This window comes from Mytilus californianus, unplaced genomic scaffold (genome assembly GCF_021869535.1).
Source record: "Mytilus californianus isolate M0D057914Y unplaced genomic scaffold, xbMytCali1.0.p SCAF_19, whole genome shotgun sequence".
Classification (NCBI taxonomy): Eukaryota; Metazoa; Mollusca; class Bivalvia; order Mytilida; family Mytilidae; genus Mytilus; species Mytilus californianus.
The window spans coordinates 3,630,316-3,651,408 of NW_026262667.1; the positions used below are offsets into that span (position 1 = coordinate 3,630,316).

A 21,093-nucleotide genomic window follows, 5' to 3' on the forward strand; every position below is an offset into this window, starting at 1 on the left:
TAGCTCGTCAGAAAAGTACACTGCAGCTTTTACTTGTCCATTGTTGCCTGTTAATTGTGCAATCACAGCAGCTTTAATGTCGAAAACTTAGTGTCATTTGGAGAATAGCTATTTGTATGGATTTCCAACATATCTGTATGTTAAACTATTATTCCACAGAAGAGACCTTTGTTTTCGGATAGGCACCAGGATTCAAAAGCAGTAGAGTAACAAACTAGTTGCATGGCTTTGACTTAAAAATATGATATGGTTTCTGAGAAAATGTATGTACATTTTTCTTTTATGGCTTTATCAATATTATGTTTCACTGTGGTGGCCATGTTCATGTGGTGGTACAAACAAGTTTTATTTTATTGTGTGTCTGGAAATGTTTTCGGCACAGGCTCCAAATGCCTGGTTGAAGTTAAACAAAAGAACCTTGTTCAAATAGATGAATATTTTTTACACAAAGGTAAATACAATCTATTTGTCCATGATTATTGATTTCTAGGAGGAAAAACGTAATATGAAACATTATACTATCATGACTTAAGCAGTTAAGTACATTCATTGAATTTGAAAAAAAAGATATATCTTGCATTACCTTTGTTATATTTTCAAATAACTGTGACGTTGTTATGTACATGAGATCAAAGTTACTTTCAATTTAGAATTTAAAAGACAGTAATGTCAGAACATTCAGTATAACTAATTAAATAAACACATAGCTGGGAGGTTGATAGAATAGATTGTTACCCCTCGAATAAACATTGACAACCTTGGCCCCTCTCAGCTATGTGTTATTTATATGGCTTATTCCTCCTATTCCTACCTTTTAAAATCTGGTATGTCATTTGAAAGAAATCCATGTCGGAATAGGAGGAATACTTGAATAAACAAGGGGTTAGATCAGATTAGGTTGGAAAAAAAATAACGCTAATTATCTTCAGGTAAATATCCATAAAACCTCTTGAGTTTTCATCGATGTACAATTTCAGAGTCCATTTAAAATTATCAATAGTAGAAAATGCCAAAAAGAAAGTTCTAACAAATGCATGTTCTTGTCTCATTGAAATTGTCCTGTATCTTATTCTATTTTTTAAATATTTTTCTATCTTTTTTTTTTTAAACTTTTGTGTTTATTTCCTTGTAAAATGAAAAGTCTTTGTCATTGAGTGAATCCATCAAAATTAAATCAAAACAAATCGGTACAAGGTCCCCAAAAATAGAGTTTTCTAATACATTGATGTAGCAGTTAATTTAAGCAACATATTGTACTTTTAGCATTACTTAAGAAATAACTCATGGGGGCTTGAATTTATTGTGATTTTACCACGAGGTGGCCCTTTATGCAAAATATTTTACCATAAGCGATTGCGAGTGGTAAAATATCAGCATAAAGGGAAAAATCGCTCACGGTAAAATATTTAGCATAAAGGGCCAACCCGTGGTAAAATCACAATAAATGCAAGCCCCCATGAATTATTTCTTAAATCATAAAACATATTATCCTATACATAAAAGACAAAAAATCAAAATTACTGGACAATATTATATGTTTAGATATGAAGTATGAGAATTTATCATAAATCAGTCCATATAAAGCAAGAATTTAAGACTTTTTTACCTTTCTTTCCGCTTCGTTGGTACCCAATTTCCGGTGGCGATTTTCACAGTTCTTATAGTCCCTAGTGTGGACAGTGTATACATGCAACTTGCATTTTTTTCTTATACCTTCCAAATTCCTTCCTTTACATTTTATGAATAAAATGATAAAGAGGCGGATGAAAAGTATTTTGGACCTACTGATTTTAAAATGGCCTTCACTCTGTCAATGAAAGGCTTTTGCGCGTTAAATGGGACATACCAAAGGTCGAATCACACACCTAGTCGATTTCTTAAATTATCTTTCATTGTTCAACTTTTATTATTCATTCGTTCATTTCTTAATTTGTGTTAATGTTGATTACAGCAATGTTTTATATACCACAACAAAACACTTACAGCATCGTACAATTTTCACTTATAATTTTATCCACATAACAAAAACCTTGAAACACGAATAATTCTGCCAAATTCTTTTCATTTTAAATACTAAAGAATCATAGTTCATATTCATACAAATTTTTCTGTTATATAACTCCAACCAGGCCTTGGAGGGTCTAGGAAGAAGACATTTTCAAAGAAAGAATTAAAATAACACACCAAAAATGTACTTTCTAGCTCATTCCAGGTATTGTCATCACTTAGAACTATTAGACATCTTCTAAGAAACAATTTCAAACATATAAGCGAATCTTTCACTAAAGATACTGGAATGATCCTAAAATTATTTACATTTTTGTGGACAAACCAAAGTAAGAAATTACCACCACTATGGAACATAAATAGAACCATATAAGAAGTACAGACAAACAAGTTCTCAAAAACCATCTCGCATATTAAAGAAAATCACATCATGCAGCAATACACCTAATGTGTTCCTCTCCTGTCCACACTTAAACATAATATAAAACGTAATAAGCTAGAGTAACACGTGATGTAAGGTAAACTTAGTAGTCTATAAAACATCAGACGTAATAGTTTCGTTTGATTCCAGAGCAGAACTTTTCGAAAGGTTAGTAACTTATATTTGTTTTATACTTGTGATGTGGCGGGGCATACCTTTGACAAATTACATTTTAAGTAAGATAAATATACTGAACAAATAACAGTTAACATGCAAATATAATAGTAAGTATTTATGAATTCAAGAAAGTAACATATTGGCTTATGGACAATAGAGTCTTCACGAATGAAAATAATTTTCAATGTATTCTTGCGGATAGTAAGAACAATCAAAATTGAAAGCGGCGGTGGTCTTTAATTGGTTTATTGATTAATTAATTAGAACGTGTGGTTCTCATTTTGCTCCAAATGATTTCTAAACTTGCTTACTGTTCATTACGTCATTCGCTTAGCCTGCGAAAGGGATTATCGCTGTTTTTTCTGTGCGTGATATTCAAAAAGAATTTGAGTCCCGTATTTCTTTTTAACCAAAAGACATTCTGTTTCGAACTCACTTTCTGGTACTCATACTTCAACTTGTCTTTCAGATATTCCGGCATAGTACCCTACTGTCTTTTATTTTTTTAATCTCTCTCACAGATATAAATTCTAAAGTACGAACAAATAACCATGTAAAAAATGTGCCATTACTCACAGACCAAACACATACTAGGGCTATTATCTATATGCAATAGGACAGTCATCATGGTAAAAAGTGATTTTTTTTTAAAAATTATATGCAATATTTAAAAAAAACGATAATTAGTATTTCGTTTAAAATTAAGTTTATGTCATTTTTATATTTATGTACATTCTAATATATTTCATTTTGTTTTCTATAGTGTATATGCAATTTTGTTCTGGTGCATTTGTTAAAGCTTATTATGGTATTTTCTTGACATGGCAGTTTTTATTTAACGTATCAAATAATAAAGAAACAGTACTTTCATTTTTTTTCTTCTTGACAGCCGTTTCCAAATAAGAAATTACAAAACAAACTGACAAGCTACTAAGGGGACAGTAAATAATTAGAAGCCGGAGAATCAGTTTCTAAAATCAATGAACCGTTTCCAGGAGTGTTACCGTATTCCTTTCTGTGCTTTAGCGCTTTATAACTTCCATGTCTCATCTCGACACCGATTTGTACAAATGTTTGGTTGCAAGTTTGTAAAATAGCGTCTGCATCATTTTATGAAATAAATGTACAGTTAGGCTTTAAAACAATAACTTACGTTAGTTTTCATGATTCTCATATTTTAATGTTTCAATATCTCCTTTTTATTATGTTAATTTTTATATCCCGTCTTACTTTTCTTCAATCTAACGGAATTCGAAATTCTCTATTTACTGTAACCTGATGTTTTTTTTTAAGGCAGTGCCTATATGCCCTTTAATGGTACACAGGCAAATTTTGTTCACGTGAATTTAATGTGAAATTAACGTGAATTTCACGTGAAAAAATTCATGTGAATTTCACGTTAATCGAGCTTATACGCGTAATTCACGTGAAATATTTCACGTGAATTTCACGTGAATTTCACGTTAAACTCACGTGATTTTCACGTGAAATACTGATTCACGTGAAATTCACGTGAATTGAGCCTTCACGTGAAATTCACGTGAAATTAACATGAATCGAGCTTCTTTTTTTTAATGAAATTAAAGTGAATTCAGCCTCAATCACACTAATTTCACAGGATTTGAGCTTATTTATGTAAGTCAATTCTAATCTAATACAAATTCTGTTTTGATATATATATAAACATGAAAAATATTCTTCTTGGTCTGGACCATGTGTTCATACTTCCATTCTGTTTTACTTTCTTTGGTTTCCAAAATTTTTTGGTCTTAAACAAAGAAGGCAAGCAAATGCATCACAGGATATAAATTATATCCAGGGCACCTTAGTTCACTCCTAGAACTTTTTTGGTTGTGTTGAGTCTCAATCCTTTTTTGTAAATGATTTATGGACTGTGGTCATTTATAGAAGTTGATTGCACTGATGTATATTTCATTTGAGTTGATTTTTATTATGTTTGTATAAGTCATATTGTGTGGTCATCAGTTTTGACACAAACCAATCACATTATGGAAAAGACCTACTTGCAAAAGATGCCAATTCTCTTTAAGAAGGTTTTGAAGAAAAAAAACTAGTTCACCTCGCCACATATTCATGTACCTGCTTAAAGCCAGAAACCTTTTCAGTGGTTGTCAAAAATCTCGTCTTAATAAAAAAAAAATATTCAGAGAATTTGGTGTTGATGGCTATTCTTGATTCATATTGTAATTTTTTTTATAGCCTCTGGTCAATTAAATAGATCATGGCATATCTTTTAGACACCTGTCTTTTGTTGAGGACTGCATGTTAGCACCTTAATGCCTTTCAGGTGTTTTTGTTGTTATATTGCTGGCTGATTGATGTATACCTCATGTCTCATTGTACTAATAAACTAAAATAGAAAGTTCTGTGAAATATAGCTGATATACAAATGTACCATATTGAAAGGCTCTCTGTAATTTACAACCATTTACTTCTTATTTCATATATGCAAAAATAGTTTTTTTCTCATTTTAACACTGATCTTAAGGTTAAGGCAAAATGTTGACAAACAACAGGCATATACCATTAAAAGATCTCAAAGTTTGGCTGCACAATAAGCTAAAAATTCTTGTTATTTCATTTTTTTATATAAAATTCATTTTAAAACATGCATTTTCATTTTTTTACTGTAACTTGTATGTTGACACAATAATTTGAATTTGAATTGTATTATATTCTGAAAGTACTTGTGGTTGAAAAAATATACACAATTGTTAATTCCAGTTGGTTTACGTTTCTTGAAAACACCACTACTATGACTACATGTCTGTTAATAATGTTTAAGAGTCCTCTTCTGCATATAATTGCTATTTGTACCCAAGGATTCCTTCATACATTTGCACTTCTCCTCCTAAGATGTTGCTCCAATGATAAAATCCTGTAATGCATACTTAGCAATCAGACTCTTTGAATACTTCCTACAGTTCCTGTAATATAATAAAATCAGCATGTTTGTTTCTGTAGTCAAGCAAAAAAGATAACACCAATTTAATCTCCAATGATTTACCAAACTTATAATTAGGAGACAACTGTTTTGTATTTTAAGCTCAGACATGATCAATTGGTGATTTGATGGTGATTTACCCAGTAAAACCCAGTAATTCCCACTGGGCTGGGCAATACTCATAAAACCCAGGTTTTTGCCAACCCTGTTTCAGGACATTTTGTAACTCGCTATGCTGTATCAGTTTTGCTCATTGTTGAAAGCTGTACATATGATCATTTATAGTTGTCAATATTCAGTCATTTGGACTCTGGTGGATAGTTGTCTCATTGGCAATCATACCATGTCAAATTTTATAATAAATTACTTATGAAAACAAACCATATTCATGTATGTGTACTACACATTACCTGTATATATAAGTATATTTAGTGCCTATAGAAACACAACTCATCATTTTCAAGCCCCCTTCTTACATGTCTTAGCCCCATTTAAATTACAATACTAACACAGTATGTTTATGGCTCTATGCATTCTGGAAACATCTGGTTACCTGATACTTTTCCAGTTAAGAAATTTGTGATTAGCTTCCATAGGGGTATAAATCAAAACTCCAAATGCTCTGAAAATTGATAATCTAGCAGACTGTACATTTTTTAATTACCTCTGCAACGGAGGTGTGGCGGTTCATTATGGTTGAACTTTGCCATGTTAACAAGTTGTACCTCCAAAACTGTAGGAGGAGATAGCCAGACAAACAAAGTATCCTCATCCGGACGGACAGGGGTAAATTGATATTATTCCCCCTCGACTGTTGCTGGGCATAACTACATGTGCTGTAGCATGTGTAAGGGGACCAGAATTGTGTTTTTATTGGCACTCAGTATAAATTTATATAAAATAGATATCACAAGAGACGAGTAAACACGCTGAAATGTCTTGCATGTTTTACTATTCATGATATATTTTATGTTGATTGTTCTAAACATGCTAAAGATATAATTTTACTATAAGTATGATATATAAACTTAACATAACCAATGATCCATGAAAAAAATAATGTCAAGCAAATAATGCCATGGTCAGAAAAATCAAGCCAGACAGACATGTGCACCTTACAATCATTGCCTACCCCAAATATAGCTGATCTGTTAATTGATTATACATGTAGCTTGTATAGTATACAACAAACAGTGGCAAATCCAGAAATTTTCATAAGTGGGGGCCCACTGACTGCCTAAGAAGGGGCCCGCTCTGGTCAAGCTTCAGTGATTCCCTATATAATCAACCAAATTTTTCCCAGAACAGGGAAGGGGGGAGGCCCCCTGCCCCCCTAAATCCGCCTCTGCAAACAGACCAAAATATGAAACTTATTATTGACTAATGAACTATGAATATCAGGTCATGGTAAGATGAACCCTGCCCAGACAGATATGTACACCATACAATCAGTTGCAGACAAGACAAAAATGGCCTAATTCATGAAAGCAGTTATTGTTTAATCTTGGTCAAGCTATTTTGATAATTTTCCTCAAACTACAAGCATAACATATATACACATGGGAATATTAATATGAAATAAGGATTGAAATCTAAGGAAATCCAGAATATAAAATTCTATTCTCATAAATTTACATGGACTGAAAAGGGGTAAACAAATCTAACTACATGCCTATTCCATACATGTATATATAGCAGATTAACTTTTCCCTTGATCTGTTGATTGATAGTGTTTTTTTATTTTGTCAGTTTGCGTGGACTCCTTTTTAAATTTGCACAGGATTCGGCATTTTTGTTATACAATTTTGACAGAAAATACTGTAACAAATACATACCAGTTACATGTACTGTATCTATAGGGTCTCCACTACATGTATATCTAATCAAGTCATTCATTTCATCGAAACATATAACATGTATAACTTCACTTCCACTTACATCTGGGGAGCTAATTCTGAAAATTTAAATTCCAGTGATTATTATAAATATAAGACCTGAACCTGATCATGCTGATGAACTGTTTTCCAAATAAAAAAATGGCAATACCACTGAAAATTCATTTAGATATATGTCAAATTCACACAGGCAATTGTTTTAAATAAATGTTGATAGTGTCCACATGAGGACACAGATGATGCCCCTGCTTGCATATCATATTGTTATAAAGGGACATAACTGAAGAACGGTAAAAGTGATGCTACCCAAATTTGAACTTGATCTGATTTTTGTGGTAACAAGCATTGTATGTAAGTCTCATAACATTAGGTTGAGGCTAACTTAAGTAGAAAACAGAAACTAAAAATTCAGCAATTTTTCTATTTGTAAACACGCATAACTCTAGAACGGTTGTGTATAAGTTTCATAACATTTGCTTGAGGCAAACTTAAGTTAGAGAACGGAAACTAAAACTTTTGCAATTTTTCCATTTCTAAAGGGCATAACTCTAGAACGGTTAAAGTGACGCCACCAAAATTAATTCAAATTTGATCTGTGTTTTGTGGTAATAAGAATTGTGTATAATTTTCATAACATTTGGTTGAGGCAAACTTAAGTTAGAGAACGGAAACTAAAAATTTTGCAATTTTTCCATTTATAAAGGGGCATAACTCTAGAATGGTTAAAGTGACGCCACCAAAATTAATTCAAACTTGATCTGTGTTTTCTGGTAATAAGCATTGTGTATAAGTTTCAAAACATTTGGTTGAGGCAAACTCGTTAGAGAACGGAAACCAATTTTGGGACGTACGTACAGACGGACAAGGGTAAAACTTAATGCCCCCACCGCTACGGCAGGGGCATAAAAATATTCACCAAGAGAGAAAACAATTAATTTTTCTTTTAACCAATAAGTGAACATCACTAGCAAAATGACTAGTACTAAATTTCTAGATTGAACTGTTGCGCATTTTGTCAGGATCTTTAACAGCTGAGTAAACAGTATTGTTCTGTTCATTGTTGAAGGTCTTAAAGTGGCCTAAAACTGCTTACATCCCCTTCATTTTGACCGTGGCTGATCATGAAAGTTTTCTTATTGGCAATCCTACCACATCTCCTTATTTTCAAATTACTAAAAATTATCAATCTGCAACAATTAAATTCTATTTATATACACAGCTACTTTTGCATAGGTACTATTTCTGTACCAAACATATGTAGTACTGGAAATCTACTTTTAATATTCAGTACTATTTTGTTACTTTAAAATTAGTGCAATATTTAGGAAACTTTATTTTACAGTAGCAGTGTACATGTACATTGTATATATATTGATTAAAGGTAATCTGATCATCACTATGAAGCAATGTTCAAAACACTCTGCCATTATCAGAAATCAAATTTATTTAAAGTCCAATGACAAAGTATATGTGCAAAACACTCAAAACTTGTGTTAAGTACCACAATCTGACAGAATTCATACATATACACAATCAGTGAGGCATAAAATGAAGGTCAAAAAGATATATTTTTTGTTGGATGCTGCATCATCATTATTAGTTAAATGAATGCAAGACATTGAGTACATGTAGTTACTAGTAGTAGTACTAGTACATAATATTTGAACTTAAAATAAAGGATAATCTGATTTTTATCAGTCTCTGATCAGAAATAAAGCCACACAACAGCGAAATATATGTATCAGAGATGCACATACAATCATTGAATATATGTTTAAGATTAATACTTAGCATTGGCTGTCAACGTACATTTTTTGGTACATGTAAAAATGGACTGTCTGATAGGCACATAGAGATTGGACACTACATGTAGGTTACTTCATTAATTCCAGTATCAGTCATTATCAATAGTCAACTCCTCTGCCCATACCTTGTAATACTGCTGAAAGGGAGAAAACAGTACATTTGTGGACGCAATACTATTCAAAGAGTTTTGCAAACAATTTGCTTATAATATACATGTATTTCTTGCTATATGTATTTATATTAAACTTAGAATTGTACTATCAAATATCAACTAGAGGCTCTCAAGAGCCTGTGTCACTCACCTGTATCCACTGTTGTTTTGAAAATCATAATTAATAGTATTAGATACCCTTTTAATGATTTTATTAAATTTGGTCCAGTAGTTTTAACTAAAAGTAGGTCATCCCATTGTAGTCTTACAACAGTAACTGAAGACCCCTTGTCATTATTAAATTAGTTTTCAAGTTGTAACCATTTGAAATTGATTGTTTACAATTTCCCCTTAGACTGTATGGGATTTGCTCATTGTTGAAGGATGAACTGTGACCTGTAGTTTATGTTAACTTCTACATGTATGTCATTTAATCTTGGGTGAAGGGAAATTATACCATATCTTCTTTTATCTATATATTAGTTCAGGTGTATGAACATATACAAATGATGTACAATGTATATTATTCAAGACTTAAATGTTTGCAAACCAGAAAATCCTTCTTTTATTTTGGCCCCAAATTATTAAATGGTTTACATGGTTTAGTCTGTTACCCCAAAAATTAATCCAAACCTTCTTTTGAGGTATGGAACCTACAAATGACCTATTAAGTAGTACAATTTTATAGTTATCCTACACTTATACACAATTTATTGCCATGAAACATGAAAAATGCTTGTTTTGGACCATAATTCCTACATTTGTCCTAAACAGTTTCTGCTATAAATTAAAAATCATCTGAACTGAAACAAAATTTGAACTTGATATGCAACTTGTCATGGTAAAAATACATGTATACAATAATCATGAAAATTATCAGATCAATATCTTCAAGCATATATAACAATAAAATGCTCTGCTGTGCGCAGCTTGATACGACCTCAGAGGTCGAACCCTGAACAGTTGGAGCAAGTATGGACACAACATTCAAGCTTGATACAGCTTTGGATTGTGATTAAATATTTGACACAGCATAGGTTTCTGACACAGAATGAATGTGGTCAAAGAACTTAAAATTTTTTAATTTACCTATTATGGTCCAATATCTAAAATCTAAATACATACACGGTTAGATTCAGCATATCAAAGAACCCCAAGAATTCATTTTTTGTTAAAATCCAACTAAGTTTCATTTTGGACCCTTTGGACCCTAATGTAGACTAATTTGAACAAGAGGCTGTCAGAAAGACAGCAAACCGGATTTTCCTGCAGAGGTCGAACCCTGAACAGTTGAGCAAGTATGGACACTACATTTATACTTAAAACAGCTCTGAATTTGGATTGTGATTGAATATTTGACACATCATAGGTTTGTGACACAAAATGAATGTAGTCGAAGAACTGATATATTTGAAATTGGACATTTAAATACCTATTATGGTCCAATATCCAAAATCTAAGTACATATTAGAATCAGCATATCAAAGAACCCCAAGAATTCAATTTTTGATGAAATCAGACAAAAGTTTAATCTAGGACCCTTTGGACCCTGATTTGGACCAACTTGAAAACTGGGCCTACAAATCTAATATCTAAATAGAGTTTAAATTCAGCATTTGAAAGAACCCTATATATATATTTAATTTATGTTGAAATGAAACACAGGTTAATTTTATCCATAATATTTTCTGTGCAAATGGAAATAACTCAAACTGGATAAATAGTTCTCTAAAATAAGATATGATGCATTTTTTCAAATTATAATCAATAATATAATAACAACAACCAGTGATGACTAATTAATATAAGTTCTCTAAAATTAGATATGATTTAACACTCAAACATTGTTAGAATCAGCATATCAAAGAACCAAAGAATTCAATTTTTGATGAAATTAAACAAAAGTTTAATTTAGTACCCTTTGGACCTCAATGTGGTATTATCTTATTAATAATGAAAAGCTCGACCGTTTACAAGTTCTTAAACAGGAGGGGGTGGGGGTGACCCAAAGGGACTCGCCTTATACCCCCATGGATTTCATTTGATTTGTTTTATTGTCCCATACAAGAATATATATGGTTTCGGGGTGGAGATCTTGACCCTTTACAAGTTTTCAAAAAAAAGGGGGTGGGGGTGACCCCAGGGGACTCGCCTAAAATTTTGAGGCAATTACCCCCAAAATCAATCCTAGCATTCCCTTTGTGATATGGAACCTTGTGGTACAATGTCAGAGAGATCCATACACTAACACACAAGTTATTGTCTGGAAGTTACAAAAATGCTTATTTTTGGCCCCTAATTCCTTAACTGTTGGTACCATAACCCCCAAAATCAATCCCAACCTTCCTTTTGTGGTATCAAACCTTATGGTAAAATTTCATAGAGATCCATTCACTTGAACTAAAGTTATTGTGTGAAAACCAATGTGTCTTCGGACGAAGACGACGACGCCAACTTCATACCAATATACGACCGCAAAATTTTTTAATTTTTTGCGGTTGTATAAAAATGAAAGTAAAAAACTGATTGTTTGCGTGAATGTAGCTCTGCAAAATTAAAACAACTTAAGTTATTTTTTCTGAACAGAATATATATTGAACTTGATCTGTGAACTTGTCATAATGTATACATATCTAAATATTATTGTTTATAATAATATTGTTTGTTTGCTATATGCCCTTCTGGGGCCCTAATTTGGTGAATAAAAATATTCTATTCTATTCTATATATAAGGGCGAGGGTTTGGATTCCCCTAACATGTTTAACCCCGCCACATTCTGTATATATGTGCCGGTCCCAAGTCAGGAGCCTGTAATATTAATTCAGTGGTTGTCCTTTGTTGCTTTGTTACATATATATTTGTTTTTAGCGTTCATTTTTTATACATTAATTATGCCATTAGTTTTCTTGTTTGAATGTTTTACATTTGTGATTTTGGTGCCTTTTATAGCTGGGTTTGTGGTATGGGCTTTGCTCATTGTTGAAGGCCATACGCAACTATTATCAGCACCCGCTTTGCGCATGCGTCAAATTTGACCACAATCGATATCGATAAATTTACTATAGATTGTTAAAGGAAATCTTAAATTTTGATTAGCTGTCTGTAAATATCATTAAATTTCTTTTTAATTGGCATCAATTTTGAAAGTTCAATTTATAAGCTTTCTACAGATCTAATTTGTATTTTGATAAGGATTGCAGAAGTTAGGGCCTTTTTCAATTAAAGAACACCGGGTGCATGACCTATTACATTGTACTTCATACAATACGAAACCAAAAATGTGTGCACATGGGTTTTCTTTAATGAATTGACATAAAATCTTTATTAGAAACAGCTTCATTCGCATGTATATTTATTCTCTGGTTTTAAATCTATCCAACAATATAAATTTCATATTTTACAATTTTTTTTTAATCAGGGCCTTTTTTATTCAAAAATCGAGATGCGATCATTTTTTTAAGTTGACCAGAAATAATCTAAGTCAAACCAGGTAAATATAATATTCATGGATAAATAATTAACACATGACAATGTGATAACTTCTGTTATTCTCAGTAGACATGAGTTGTTTGTGTTTTTTTTTCTTTGACGGTTTAACAATGTTTAATAGCCTCTTTCTTTTCAAGTTTACTTTATAAATTGTAAATTTCAATGCACAAAAGTTTCAAATGAGAAAAAAAAAAATATTCTCCAAGATAAACCAATTGCCAAAGTCTTAAAAGAATAAGACAAGGGCAGCATATGTGCCAGTGTGGACTATATACTAAAATATTTGTATATAGTAATGCTAATTTAAAGATTACAAAACGGCAATCGCTTAAAATTGAAATAAAATATTTTAACAGTTTAAGAAACAAAATTTTAGATACATACATGTACATGTGAATTTACTAGTCTATTGCTTGTTTGATGCACATTCTCCTTTTATACACTTAACTTGTAGAAAAATAAATCGCATTGAACAAAATAAATATTATTTTTAATTTGTCTCCGTCCTTTCAAAAGATTCTATCATGAAAAAAATTTAATTTTGCAATTGAACATTTATGTAAAATATTTATTAAAAAGGAAACTTATTCTAATTATTTTTCTGTTAATGTAAAGTTTACGGAGAGCTGTCTCATTGGCACTCATACCACATCTTCTTACATTTACAAAATTTATAAAAAAAAAAAATGTATATTGTACATGTATTTGCAGTATTTGAAATTTTTAATTTATCAAATGAATAAGATAATTGGAATCGTTAAAATTCAGAATTATACTTGAAAACAGATGCCTGCGACCCCTGTTGTTTCGATTAGCATGTTTTCTAAAGATATCCGTGTGAAGTTCACAAATTTCAACATGTATTTGGTCACCTGGTGTGAATTTCAGATAAAATTGTCAAGTTCAAATAATATATTATTATCTGGGCAGGGTACTCCCCCCCCCCCCCCCTTTTTTTATATTATACTCTGAACATTATTGTATACACTTTTTCTGTGGGACTTTCTTTATGTAAAACAAGATAAAAATCTACGTTGTCTCATATTCGGATTTACGTCGAAAGAAAGGTTTAAGATATATCAAAATCGAACAACATCGTGTGAACATTTCTATTGATGACTATAGTGAATCATTTTTCGATTATGTATTTTGTTATTACATGAATTACATCTATCCATATTTTGATTGTCAACTCATTGCATACTTCTCTAAAAATGATGTTACTGAAATCAAGAATATTATATCTAATATAATATAACCTCACAATTACAACCCTCTTGCTTTTGAAATTGTTAAAGAACAATTTTAATTTTAATATGTAAGTGCTTTTATAAACTATAACAAGCCAACGATTTAATGATAGATATATATACATGTATATATGTTTGGTTATCATAATCTCGTATTTGTCCTTTTTCGACTTTTTATTTTGTATGTTTGATATTCGGTAAAATCGAATTTTATCTTTTGGAAATAAAGTCAGTTTATACAACTCGTATTCATGCGGAACCTAGCATGCTACAATGTCATATGGTTATAATATTGTTTACTTAGTGTTGTCAAATTATTAACGAGTGTCAACATTGTCTTTACAAACTCAGCATGTTGTCTTGATAAGATATCACACACAGAAAAGACTGATCAGACGGATAAGAAATTAAAATCATGCGCGATAACTTGTACTGGCTTACACTGAGGATAATAGTTGGCCATGCTGTACAGTGACCTGTAGCATTCTCATTGGCAATCATTCCACATCTTCTTTTTTATACTGTATCGTTTTGTTGTCATTATTGATTCATACTATTTGTAGTTTTCTGTAATCTAAATATGCTGGAATAAAAAAAAATGACACAATTCAAGTCAATTGTGTTGCTTCTGATATGACGTTAAATCTAATGTCAAAGTGAGGTACAGCCACGTGACCAGTATTAGAGTGTACATTTTGTACAACAGATTAGGTACATTGTATTTGATCTGGCTTTCAGTTACTGCTAGTGCTAGCAAGTCCGGAAACTTGTCAGTGATTGTCTTGTGTCATGTATGTGATAACTGCAAGTCAGCCAAGTGTTTGTTATCTATATAACTTTTGAGTTAATCATAGATAAGATAGTAATACGTATGATTTGAATCATACACAAATAAAAAAAGAAGTGACAAATTTATACTGTATAAGACTCAGTCAGAATTTGACATATCCATCTCCATTATTCATAAATATTTTTTAATCTGCCATTATCTGGGAAGTTGCGACACTTAAAGAATTCGATATGAGAAACTAAATCATGAAAGCGTCTTAAAAGATTTAGGTATCCATAAGAACAGTGAAAAATTATAAGCAGGTAATGAACTATTAAGTTGGTAGTTTAACTTTAGTTTGTTCAAATTGTTAAAAAAAATCGATAGCTTAAGACCCCTTGACTTCGTGAATAACAGAATGCAAGCTACGTTACTGTATACAAATAATAAAATAACTTACAATTCAACTGGAATTTGAAATTAGATGCGTTAGGTCCTATGGGGCGAACGTGTATAAATATTATTTGGGAGCGAACGAAAACGATACCAAAATCGAAGATGAAAACCATTCTTATTCAGTCATTGCAGATTTCTGTTTATTCCTGCACTATTAAATCATTTGTTTGAGTTACCTGTAGTACATCCTCGAGTATTCATTGATTCATAGCTCCTTGGTATTGTTTGTCTTGTTAAATTAACTGAAACAAGTACTGTTGTTGACAATCGGCTGACGGCGTTCTTCTCTTTAAGACGCGTCATAATCTGTATCTTTTAAAAAAAACCGACTCCGGACGAGAGATTCACGGATATTGTCCTGATCTGATGTTCAAAGTATTTCTCCATGTGAAAAGTGAAAAATAGGTACCTGCTAGTTCCCCCATTCCTACTATACAAATCCTTGGAACATATAACAAATTATTTTGTTAATAAGCATCCTTTACATAGGAGCACCTCCACATGGAGCTGTTAGTTAATTAAACTCTTACAACTATTTAATATATATATTTATAAAATCTTGGACTGTTATACTAACTTAGTATAATAGTCCCAGATAAAATATAATAAATATAATTTCAATTATGACTGTGATTTCATTGTGTAAAAGAATATATATATATATCTATACAAAAGTAAAATGTTTAACCTTAATTCAATGAGCAAGCCTTGTCTAATTGGCAATCATTTACCACACATTTATTAAAGCTTAAAGAATGTAAGTTTTTTTTAATAATAAAGTGTAAATGTAACCAAGGAATTGTATATTTAAATATACAATTCCCTGATGTAACCATTCATTTTTTCTGAATAAAAACATTAATCTAAGAATACAGGGACGTAAAATTGTTTTGTAATTTTAAAATGTGTCCCAGTGCAACAATTGATCATGCAATCTTTCAATTTCAAAGATTATAAACAAAATTTGCTTCTTGTATAGATGTCATGTTATAAAAAGCAATACAAAAAATTTTATACTGCACTTTCAATATACTTAAAAAATTGATAAACATTCAAATTTACATTTATTGACAAAATTTAGTACATATAAAATTCTTTTCTGTATTCTTACTAGTTTTTATTCATATATGTCCTAATGTTAAACTTATGTGCGATTCAATGCTCACAAATTTTCTTGACTTATAAGTTTGAGGAAAAGTTTTATGCACAGTAAAAAAGGGAGATAACTCATGTTTGGAAGTTAATGATATATATATGATATATACTATCCTTTTTTTCTTTGCAATAATGGGAAGTAAAGAATCTATTACAGTAACAGTAATCTATTTCATAAGTTGGAGTTACCTCCCACATTTTTTAAAAGTATAAAAGTAAAGAAGACATAAGATGTGTGAAAGTAATTAAATTTACTACTTAATAATTATAGAAATATTACTAGTAAATCAATTAGTCCATCAATATAATATAGGCATCTAGGAATTTGAAATAAGAGATACACATGTATACAAAATTCCATCCTAATGACTCTACTAGAGATAAATATAAACAGTGATAGAAAATATAATTCAAAACCAACATGTTTTTGTAGTTGCATCTAACCCACTATCAAGGGAGATAATTCATGCTTAACAAAAAGATAAATATTTATCATTTGGCCTCAGACCACAATTATTCTTCCCATTGGTTACAATGCATTTTTTGGTAAAAGTCAAATTGAATTAAAAAAATTGCACCGCTTCAAACATGAAATAAATTTACCTGCTTATAGACCATTATTATTTGAATAAAATATGCTTGTCCCAGGACAATCCATCAGTGCTTTTTCTTTTGAGAGCCATATTAACATGCCAATGGTAGGATTTGAATCTTGAATAAATGACGAAGGCTAATTTCTACCCTACTTTCATTTTGGCCGAATCACTACTTTCACTTTCAACAATAAATTTTTTCCACATGTTTTACTTATTTCAATATATATGCAACTGATAGGACCACTTAAATAGTAAACATTTCAAAGAAAACAGTAGTCAGAATACTTAGGAAGAAATACCCCATATAATAATTGGGAACTATATTCCTAGACCACGAACAAAGGGAATTAATTGTGGTCTGAAGCCTATTAGACCTAAAAAAATTATAGTATTCCTATGAAACTTTACAGTTACCTAGCATGATATCTTAGTAGTATAAATGCCAAATTTTATTACATTCTGACAATTATTAAAAAAGTTTGGAATGTTTTTATATTAGCATATCTGTCTGCGGAACATGCGTTTTGCAAAGTTTTAAGAATTCAGTCAAAATTTTATTCAGAAAATATTTGTTTGGTAATTTTTTACCAAAATATGCCTTGATCCAGTTAACATAACTTGTATTTAGTTGTAATGAGACAACTGTTAAAGCAAACTGCCACTTATGTGCCAGTTTTTTTCATATTTATATATCTCTGGTTCTTAAGTCAGAATTGGTCAATATGATAAGGGTACAGCCATAAAAGCATAATTGTGGGTAAATTAACACTGAAAAGTTGATTTATTTTCATCTTTCTATCCTCTCTATTGGTTATTTACTTCTAAACAACTAAAAGTAATTTAGAATTGACACTTTTGAACTTTTAAGAAATTTTACTTCACATATTTTTAAATGTGTTTGCATGTCATGTTATGTCCCAGGATGACAAACCAATTTTGGAAAAACTTATTGAAATTGCATTTATAAGGTACCCTCATTGATTCAATAAAGCTATGTGGTGCATTCTCACAATATTTTTTTCTATAATTTTCATTAGAAATCATGTTTACTGTAAAAAATGCCAATTCCTGCCTTATATGCCCAAATATGGTCAAAATGTCTTATTTTGATAAATTTTCTGTAATTTCTATTTCCTTTCTTGAAAGGTAATCTGACTAAGATCATTTTGTACCTGTAAGACCTTTTATTCACAATAATTGTGTTTTGTCCAAACTCATCTCCTAGGCCTCAGACCACAATTATTCTTCCCATTGGTTACAATGCATTTTTTGGTAAAAGTCAAATTGAATTAAAAAAATTGCACCGCTTCAAACATGAAATAAATTTACCTGCTTATAGACCATTATTATTTGAATAAAATATGCTTGTCCCAGGACAATCCATCAGTGCTTTTTCTTTTGAGAGCCATATTAACATGCCAATGGTAGGATTTGAATCTTGAATAAATGACGAAGGCTAATTTCTACCCTACTTTCATTTTGGCCGAATCACTACTTTCACTTTCAACAATAAATTTTTTCCACATGTTTTACTTATTTCAATATATATGCAACTGATAGGACCACTTAAATAGTAAACATTTCAAAGAAAACAGTAGTCAGAATACTTAGGAAGAAATACCCCATATAATAATTGGGAACTATATTCCTAGACCACGAACAAAGGGAATTAATTGTGGTCTGAAGCCTATTAGACCTAAAAAAATTATAGTATTCCTATGAAACTTTACAGTTACCTAGCATGATATCTTAGTAGTATAAATGCCAAATTTTATTACATTCTGACAATTATTAAAAAAGTTTGGAATGTTTTTATATTAGCATATCTGTCTGCGGAACATGCGTTTTGCAAAGTTTTAAGAATTCAGTCAAAATTTTATTCAGAAAATATTTGTTTGGTAATTTTTTACCAAAATATGCCTTGATCCAGTTAACATAACTTGTATTTAGTTGTAATGAGACAACTGTTAAAGCAAACTGCCACTTATGTGCCAGTTTTTTTCATATTTATATATCTCTGGTTCTTAAGTCAGAATTGGTCAATATGATAAGGGTACAGCCATAAAAGCATAATTGTGGGTAAATTAACACTGAAAAGTTGATTTATTTTCATCTTTCTATCCTCTCTATTGGTTATTTACTTCTAAACAACTAAAAGTAATTTAGAATTGACACTTTTGAACTTTTAAGAAATTTTACTTCACATATTTTTAAATGTGTTTGCATGTCATGTTATGTCCCAGGATGACAAACCAATTTTGGAAAAACTTATTGAAATTGCATTTATAAGGTACCCTCATTGATTCAATAAAGCTATGTGGTGCATTCTCACAATATTTTTTTCTATAATTTTCATTAGAAATCATGTTTACTGTAAAAAATGCCAATTCCTGCCTTATATGCCCAAATATGGTCAAAATGTCTTATTTTGATAAATTTTCTGTAATTTCTATTTCCTTTCTTGAAAGGTAATCTGACTAAGATCATTTTGTACCTGTAAGACCTTTTATTCACAATAATTGTGTTTTGTCCAAACTCATCTCCTAGGCCTCAGACCACAATTATTCTTCCCATTGGTTACAATGCATTTTTTGGTAAAAGTCAAATTGAATTAAAAAAATTGCACCGCTTCAAACATGAAATAAATTTACCTGCTTATAGACCATTATTATTTGAATAAAATATGCTTGTCCCAGGACAATCCATCAGTGCTTTTTCTTTTGAGAGCCATATTAACATGCCAATGGTAGGATTTGAATCTTGAATAAATGACGAAGGCTAATTTCTACCCTACTTTCATTTTGGCCGAATCACTACTTTCACTTTCAACAATAAATTTTTTCCACATGTTTTACTTATTTCAATATATATGCAACTGATAGGACCACTTAAATAGTAAACATTTCAAAGAAAACAGTAGTCAGAATACTTAGGAAGAAATACCCCATATAATAATTGGGAACTATATTCCTAGACCACGAACAAAGGGAATTAATTGTGGTCTGAAGCCTATTAGACCTAAAAAAATTATAGTATTCCTATGAAACTTTACAGTTACCTAGCATGATATCTTAGTAGTATAAATGCCAAATTTTATTACATTCTGACAATTATTAAAAAAGTTTGGAATGTTTTTATATTAGCATATCTGTCTGCGGAACATGCGTTTTGCAAAGTTTTAAGAATTCAGTCAAAATTTTATTCAGAAAATATTTGTTTGGTAATTTTTTACCAAAATATGCCTTGATCCAGTTAACATAACTTGTATTTAGTTGTAATGAGACAACTGTTAAAGCAAACTGCCACTTATGTGCCAGTTTTTTTCATATTTATATATCTCTGGTTCTTAAGTCAGAATTGGTCAATATGATAAGGGTACAGCCATAAAAGCATAATTGTGGGTAAATTAACACTGAAAAGTTGATTTATTTTCATCTTTCTATCCTCTCTATTGGTTATTTACTTCTAAACAACTAAAAGTAATTTAGAATTGACACTTTTGAACTTTTAAGAAATTTTACTTCACATATTTTTAAATGTGTTTGCATGTCATGTTATGTCCCAGGATGACAAACCAATTTTGGAAAAACTTATTGAAATTGCATTTATAAGGTACCCTCATTGATTCAATAAAGCTATGTGGTGCATTCTCACAATATTTTTTTCTATAATTTTCATTAGAAATCATGTTTACTGTAAAAAATGCCAATTCCTGCCTTATATGCCCAAATATGGTCAAAATGTCTTATTTTGATAAATTTTCTGTAATTTCTATTTCCTTTCTTGAAAGGTAATCTGACTAAGATCATTTTGTACCTGTAAGACCTTTTATTCACAATAATTGTGTTTTGTCCAAACTCATCTCCTAGGCCTCAGACCACAATTATTCTTCCCATTGGTTACAATGCATTTTTTGGTAAAAGTCAAATTGAATTAAAAAAATTGCACCGCTTCA

General features: G+C 30.9%; 2 long non-coding RNA genes across 2 annotated transcripts in view; one reads left to right on the forward strand and one right to left on the reverse strand.

The window, feature by feature from the left end:
* The first annotated feature begins 2,579 nt into the window (after nucleotides 1-2,579).
* The window catches only part of LOC127727085 (uncharacterized), a 45,724-nt gene continuing 27,210 nt past the window's right edge, over nucleotides 2,580-21,093 (forward strand). The window contains exon 1 of the long non-coding RNA XR_007993770.1: nucleotides 2,580-2,596. This is a non-coding gene — a long non-coding RNA (uncharacterized LOC127727085). The remainder of the gene's footprint in view (nucleotides 2,597-21,093) is intronic.
* LOC127727082 (uncharacterized) lies at nucleotides 5,238-9,329 on the reverse strand. The gene is made up of 3 exons (XR_007993763.1): nucleotides 9,275-9,329; nucleotides 7,406-7,524; nucleotides 5,238-5,553 (listed from the first exon to the last, which is right to left on the reverse strand). It is a non-coding gene; the product is annotated as an uncharacterized LOC127727082 (long non-coding RNA).